We start from the raw sequence: 7,029 nt of genomic DNA, 5'->3' as shown, positions 1-7,029 counted from the left end.
AGTTTTTTTTTGCAGTTTAGAGGGGGGTAGATTACATAGCACAAGCACTGTGCTATATAATCTGCTTTAAAGCGAAGTTACACCCAAAAGTGGAACTTCAGCTTTAAGCATTCCTCGCCCCATTACATGATTGCCACATCTGGCATGTATTTTTTTGGGAGGGAGTAAGGGCTTCAGTAGGAGTGGGACTTCCTGTCCCACTTCCTCCTTCCGCCCAGGGACCGACTAGGCAACTCCTCCTCTCGCCTTAGACGGCCCCTCCCTCTAGGCGATCTCCTGGGACACGTGACAGGTCCCAGGAGATCTCCTGTCCACTCCTAGTGCGCAGCGCAAATCACGCATGCGCAGTGCGTGCCCAGTCGTGAAGCCGAAAGCTGTCACAGCCGGGTGCCCACAGTCTGAATGGAGGCGCCGGCGGAGAGGGGGGTAGAGGAGCGATCAAATGGCTGGAACTCTGCTTTAAGGGACCAGGATATGATTTTTTTCCTCCAGGTTAACAACTGCTTTAAAGCAAAACTAAATACTCTTATCCTTAGCCTCTTTTTGATAGCAGCTATTTGATTGCTTGACAGTTCATTTGAGAGCACAAGCACCTGTGACAAATATCATTCACGACATGACTTGAGTAAGTTGGTTTTTTTTCAGGGGAACTTGGGGGAACTCAGTTCCACCACCTCTGGCTCAGACCCTTTGGTGCCTGCTCACCACAATCACTTGTAAACACAGAAGTCTGGTTTCTGTGTTTACAAGTGACAGCTCTGCACTCTGTGTGTAACCTCCTGAACTCTACACTATGTATGTAATGCAATCCTGGTATTTAATGCCCCTTTAAGACCCTTCTACTGTTTGTGAAATTTGAATGGGGTCATGGTTGAGTTCCTGCACCTATTTTTTGAGAAAAAACGCGTAGAGTATAACAGTTTTGGAAAACCAATAAATCAATGTGTTTAGTTCCGCTTTAATTTCCGAAGTCTTCTAGATGGGTCACCTTTCCTTCTTCCCTCTACAACAGTGGTGTGTGGTCTTCATTAATACAGAAAGCAGTATGACGACAGATCATCAGTTTTGTTCCGTGAGCCCAGGCTCATGTGATGTACCCTCAAGAGGCATTCTCATGCCATGACAGCTTTGGCTCACAGGAAATGGCCTCAGAGTGATAAGTCTGCTGGTGACAGCATCAGAAGAAGCATTTTTTTTTTTTTTTACATTTTTCAAGCCTGCAGTGCGATGCAAAAACTAAACACCGGTGTGAACCAAAAAAAACTGCACTAGGGTGTCATATGGTCACCTTAGTAAAGGCTCTTCCCTGAGCTCCTGAAGTGGAATATTCCTGAAGAGGGCTAGGCGCTCTAGTCCACCTAGCCAAAATGTCCAGCAGTTCACACATCTTCCCCCTAGACTTCAGGGTAACCCTGAACACCGAAACCCTACCAGTGACACACGTGGTAAGTAATAAATAAATGAAAAAGGGTGCCATCGTATATACAATGGCCTATGCCTCGTGGCCTGGTAACAAAAATTGCCCCAGTCCCGATCAAAGGACCTAGCCTATGAGGCAATGTGCAGAAAAAAAAACAATTGGTGTTGTGGTCTGGTGCCTGTTTTCACAACTCCATAGTGATACTCAGAGCATTTCTGGGTAGCCAATCCCGGGGGTGCTTAAAGGTGTTGTAAAGCTTCGTTTTTTTTTCACCTTAATGCATCCTATGCATTAAGGTGAAAAAACACCTTTCACTCTTGGGCCCCCCATCCCCCAGTTTTACTTACCTGAGCCACGAAACTCCGTGGGCGCCATCACACGATGCTTTCCCCCAGCTTGAGGTGGCTCTTCGTTGGAGATTGATAGCGGCGCAGCCATTGGCTCTCGCTGCTCTCAATCAAATCAATGACGTGGCGTGACCGCCACTGTATCACACAGGAGCGCTCCCGCAAGCTAACCCCCATGGGAGAGAGCTTCCCAGAAAGGGGGTTAGCTCCTGCGGGGAGGAGCAAAGACAGCCGCCGAGGGACCCCAGAAGACGAGGATCAGGGCCACTCTGTGTAAAACGAACTGCACAGTGGAGGTAAGTATGGTATATTTGTTATTTTTTTATTTAACCCTTACAACCCCTTTAATGCTGCAGGCTGTCTGCCTTCCCAACCCCTGCCCAAACAAGGTAGCACCACTCAAATCAGGATACACTGGGCACCTTGAGCACTTGATTCGGATTCCTTTCCACAAGGAAGGTCCCTCAGAACCCCATCATAGAAGCAGGGAAACTATACAGCCGGCCATCCTAGTCAAAAGGCCAGAATGATGATGGAGGACCCCTACTGGATGCTGAACAGATACTACACTTCATCTTAGCCAAAAGGCTGAGAAAAGATTTATCATGTATCCAAGAGCAACTTTTTTTAGTTTTAGATTTGGATAGAATAGGCAAGTGTTAGAAAGAACCTGGCAGGTTATTTGCAGTCTGTATTCCTCTAGTTAAAGCGGAGGTTCCGCCGTTTTTTTTTTTAAAGTCAGCAGCTACAAATACGGCAGCAGCTGACTTTAAAAAAATGGACACTTACCTGTCCAGCGCGCCCGCGATGTCAGCAGCCTCGGCTGAGCAATCGCTCGGTCCTCGGCTGCTTCCGCCGCCATCCTCGGTGAGGGAGTCAGGAAGTGAAGCCTAGCGGCTTCACTGCCCGATTCCCTACTGCGCATGCGCGAGGATCGCGGCGTGCCGCCACTGGTCCCCGCTTTCTGCTGGGAACAGTGTTTTCCAGAAGACAGCGGGGGGACGGACGTCACAGGCTGGATACCCTGTGGGGATCAGACCCGGAAGTTGTGCAAATACCTGTCTTAGACAGGTATCTACACCCCCCTCCCCCCTGAAAGGTGCCAAATGTTTCACCGGAGAGGGAGAGGGATCCAAAAAGCGGAGGTTCACTTTTTGTGTGAACCTCCGCTTTAAAATCACCCTCTCTATTTGTTTTGGTGACCATTGTCACCAGGAGTTCTTTCCTTTCCCACACTCTACCCAAAATAAAAAAAATGGCTTTAGCAAAACTTTGAACACTACTTTTATCTTGAATTGTATTTGGGTTAGCACAAGAGATAGAATGCATCCTGTGTATTAGTGCAGTGAATAACCACATTACCACTAGGTGGCAGTTAACTTCAATTATTCTGATTTGCAATGACTTCATGTTCACAAGGAGGATGGTTTACATATAATGGGGGAATAATTCACCATTGCAATCACATATTTAAAGGTGATTTGAATGTTTCCCGGATCCTGCCTTTCTCTCTACAGCATTGGAACTACATGGCTTCTCAGAGCCAACTCTGTGGTATGTTTTTCCCTTTATGCAAGTAGCATTGTGGTGCTTTTACTTTGTTCCACGCATTTCCCTAAGTTAAACCTGCAGATGCAGCCATACACCTTTTGGTGGCAAGAAGTGGTGCAACATATGTTGAAAACCGAAACTACCCAAATTACCCTGATCAAAAGTTTACATACCCTGGTGATTTTGGCCTGATAACAGGCACACAAGTTGACATTACATGATTAAAGGTAACCATCCTCACCTGTGATCTGTTTGCTTGTAATTAGTGTGTGTGTGGGTGTATAAAAAGTCAATGAGTTTCTGGACTCCTGACAGGCCTTGCATCCTTCATCCAGTGCTGCACTGACGTTTCTGGATTCTGAGTCATGGGGAAAGCAAACTAATCGTCAAAAGATCTGCGGGAAAAGGTAGTTGAACTGTATAAAACATGAAAGGGATATAAAAAGATATTCAAGGAATTGAGAATGCCAATCAGCAGTGTTTTAACTCTAATCAAGAAGTGGAAAATTAGGGGTTCTGTTGAAAACCAAACCACGATTAGGTAGACCAACTAAAATGTCAGCCACAACTGCCAGAAACATTGTTCTGGATGCAAAGAAAAACCCACAAATTACTTCAGGTGAAATACAGCACTCTCTGAAAACATGTGGTGTGGCTGTTCCAAGATGCACAATAAGGAGGCACTTGAAGAAAGATGGGCTGCATGGTCGAGTCGGCAGAAGAAAGCCATTACTACACAAATGCCACAAAGTATCCTGGTTACAATATGCCAAATAGCAAAGAGACAGCCTCAAACCTTCTGGCACAAAGTAATTTGGAGTGATAAGACCAAAATTTAGCTTTTTGGCCACAACCCCAAATGCTACATTTGGAGTGGAGTTAACAAGGCCTATGATGAAAAGGTACATAATTCCTACTGTGAAACACGGAGGTGGATCGCTGATGTTTTAGGGATGTGTGAGCTACAAAAGGCACAGAAAATTTGGTCAAAATTGTTGGCAAGATGAATGCAGTATGTTATCAAAAATACTGGAGGAACATTTGCATTCATCAGCCAGGAAGCTGCGCATGGAACGTACTTGGACATTCCAACATGACAATGATCCAAAACACAACAGCAAGTCGACTTGTCATTGGCTACAGCAGAATAAAGTGAAGGTTCTGGAGTGGCAATCTCAGTCTTCTGACCTCAATATCATTGAGCCACTCAGGGGGGATCTCAAATGTGCAGATAAAGAGCCTCACCCACAAAAGACTTCAAGCTGTCATTGATGTTAAAGGGGGCAATACACGGTATTAAGAACTGGGGGATGTAAACTTTTGATCAGGGTCATTTGGGTAGTTTATGTTGTCATAATGATTTAACCTGCAGCTCTTGTGGGATATTCACACTCTGCAGTGATCAGGACCGACCAAAAGTGGTCCAAGGAACAAAAACTGGCGAACCAACAACAGGGACATGGGCAGTCCAGGGTCACTGATGCATGTGGGGAGTGAAGGCTGGCCTGTGCTAAAAAAGTTAATGCTGTTTCTGGTAGAAAGGTGTCAGAGCACACATAGCATCAAAGTTTGTTGCATATGGGGCTACACAGCTAAAAGCATCAGAACAGAACCACGGAACAACGGAAGGTGACTTGAGGTGTTGGCTTGGCCTCTAAATTCTCCAGTTCTCAATCCAATCAAGCATCTGTGGGATGTACTGGAAAAACAAGTCTGTTCCATGGGGTTTCTAGCTTGCAACTTGAATGACTTAAATGATCTGCTACTGCTGACTTGGTGCCAGATACAACAAAATACCTTCAGAGGTCTAGTGGAGTCCATGCCTCGAAGGTTCAGGGCTGCTTTGTCAGCAAAAGGGGAACTACTCAATATGAGGTGGGTCATGATGGGTGCTGACTTAAGGTATACCTGAACAGAAAAAGTGAAGATTTGCCATCTTATAGCAATCATTTTGAAAGATTAATTGCGCCTAAGCAGTACTAAAAGATTAACAGCTTGTCCTAAATGCTTTCTGAACAGCAGTGAACTTCCTGTGCTTTGAGCACCATGGCTATTACATGTTCAGTGTGAAATCATCCAAAGGCACTGTGACTGGGAGCATAAAAAGAATTACATTTCACTACTGTGCTGCTCATAGTTATCCTTCCTGGAGAGGGATTCTGCACCTGAGAATCTGTCATGCAAAGATCTCCTTGCTTCTACTTTATCTATTCTTTGGATCTGTGCTTTCTGCACCATGCCCACTGCTTTATGACCATAACCTCACCAGTCGGTAGGAATGAAGCTTGGATACAATAGCCTCCACTACACAGAGACAGTGCGGCACATGGCACGGTTAGGCCCCTTTCACACAGGCTTTCCGATCAGGTCCGCCTGTCAGATTTTCAGGTGGACCTGGCCGGAGCTTTCATTCACTCCTGTGGACATGTTCGCTGACACCTGCTGCTATCCGATCCAATCCTGTCTGTGAAATGCAGGTGGTCCGTTTTCATCCGATCACCACATAGAGGAAAGCGAGGCTCTGAGAAGTCCTTCTTAGCACAGTGAGCAGAGACAGACCTGTCATCCGCCTGCTCAGCGGGGATCAGCAGATTGATCCCCGATGAACAAAGCAGAGGACCCTTAATCAGTAATGGGGAAAAGATGAGATACAGTGAGCGCATGGGCGTCCGCTCCATAGGGCAAGGGGGGGCAATTGACCCCCCCCCTGGAAAATAGAGAAGGCGTTGAAGAGTCTCGCGGCTGTGGGCTGTCTGAGCAGTCCCGGGCCGGATGTCACACAGACACAGCGAGCAGAGTGAAGCCACCTCCCCCTCCAGTGTTTATGTGTACACAGGGAACCTGCTGTGCCCATGCCGTGCTGATGGCTGATCTGAGGTACTGAATGGGATGGGGGGGGTCTGTCTGTGCTGAAGGGGGGGTTGTGCTGAATGGGGGTCCATCTGTGCTTAATGGGGGGGCTGTGCTGAATGGAGGGGTCTGTGCTGAAGGGGAGTCTGTACATTCTCTAGGCTATATTTATATGGGCATGGAGTGAAGCTGAATTATCTCGAGCTATTTCACACTGCCAGCTGGCTGCGTTATCGGTAAAGTGTCGCTTTACCATCATTTTAGCTGCGCTATTTGGCCGATAGCACAGTGTTTTTAACCCCTGCTAGCGTTTGAAGAAAGGGTTAAATGTGTATTGCGGCTGCGGAAGCGCCCCCCCTGAAAAAATTTCAGCGGACGCCCATGAGTGAGCGTATGGGTAATGCTCGTGGACTAGTCCCTTGCTTACCTTTTTTTAAGGCACAGGTTTCACAGTTGAGATCCTCTAAGGGCCCTTTCACACGGGGCAGATCAGTAATGATCCGCCTTCGTGTGTCCGTCAAGCTCACCACAGCTGGAGGGCCGAGGTTGCCTACCCCCTGCCTAAAGCAAACCTGTACTAACAGAAATACAGTGCCTTGAAAAATTATTCATACCCCTTAAAATTTTCCACATTTTGTCATGTTACAACTAAAAACAAATGTATTTTTGGGGGATTTTATGTGATAGACCAACACAAAGTGGCACATCATTGTGAAGTGGAAGGAAAATGAGAACTTTTTACAAATAAAATATTTGAAAAGTGTACCGTGCATTTGTATTCAGCCCCTTTACCCTGATACCCCTAACTAAAATCCAGTGAAACAATTCGCCTTTTTAGAAGTCACCTAATTAGTGAGTCCA

This window comes from Rana temporaria, chromosome 1 (genome assembly GCF_905171775.1).
Source record: "Rana temporaria chromosome 1, aRanTem1.1, whole genome shotgun sequence".
Taxonomy (NCBI): Eukaryota; Metazoa; Chordata; class Amphibia; order Anura; family Ranidae; genus Rana; species Rana temporaria.
Note: the sequence above shows the minus strand (reverse complement) of the source record.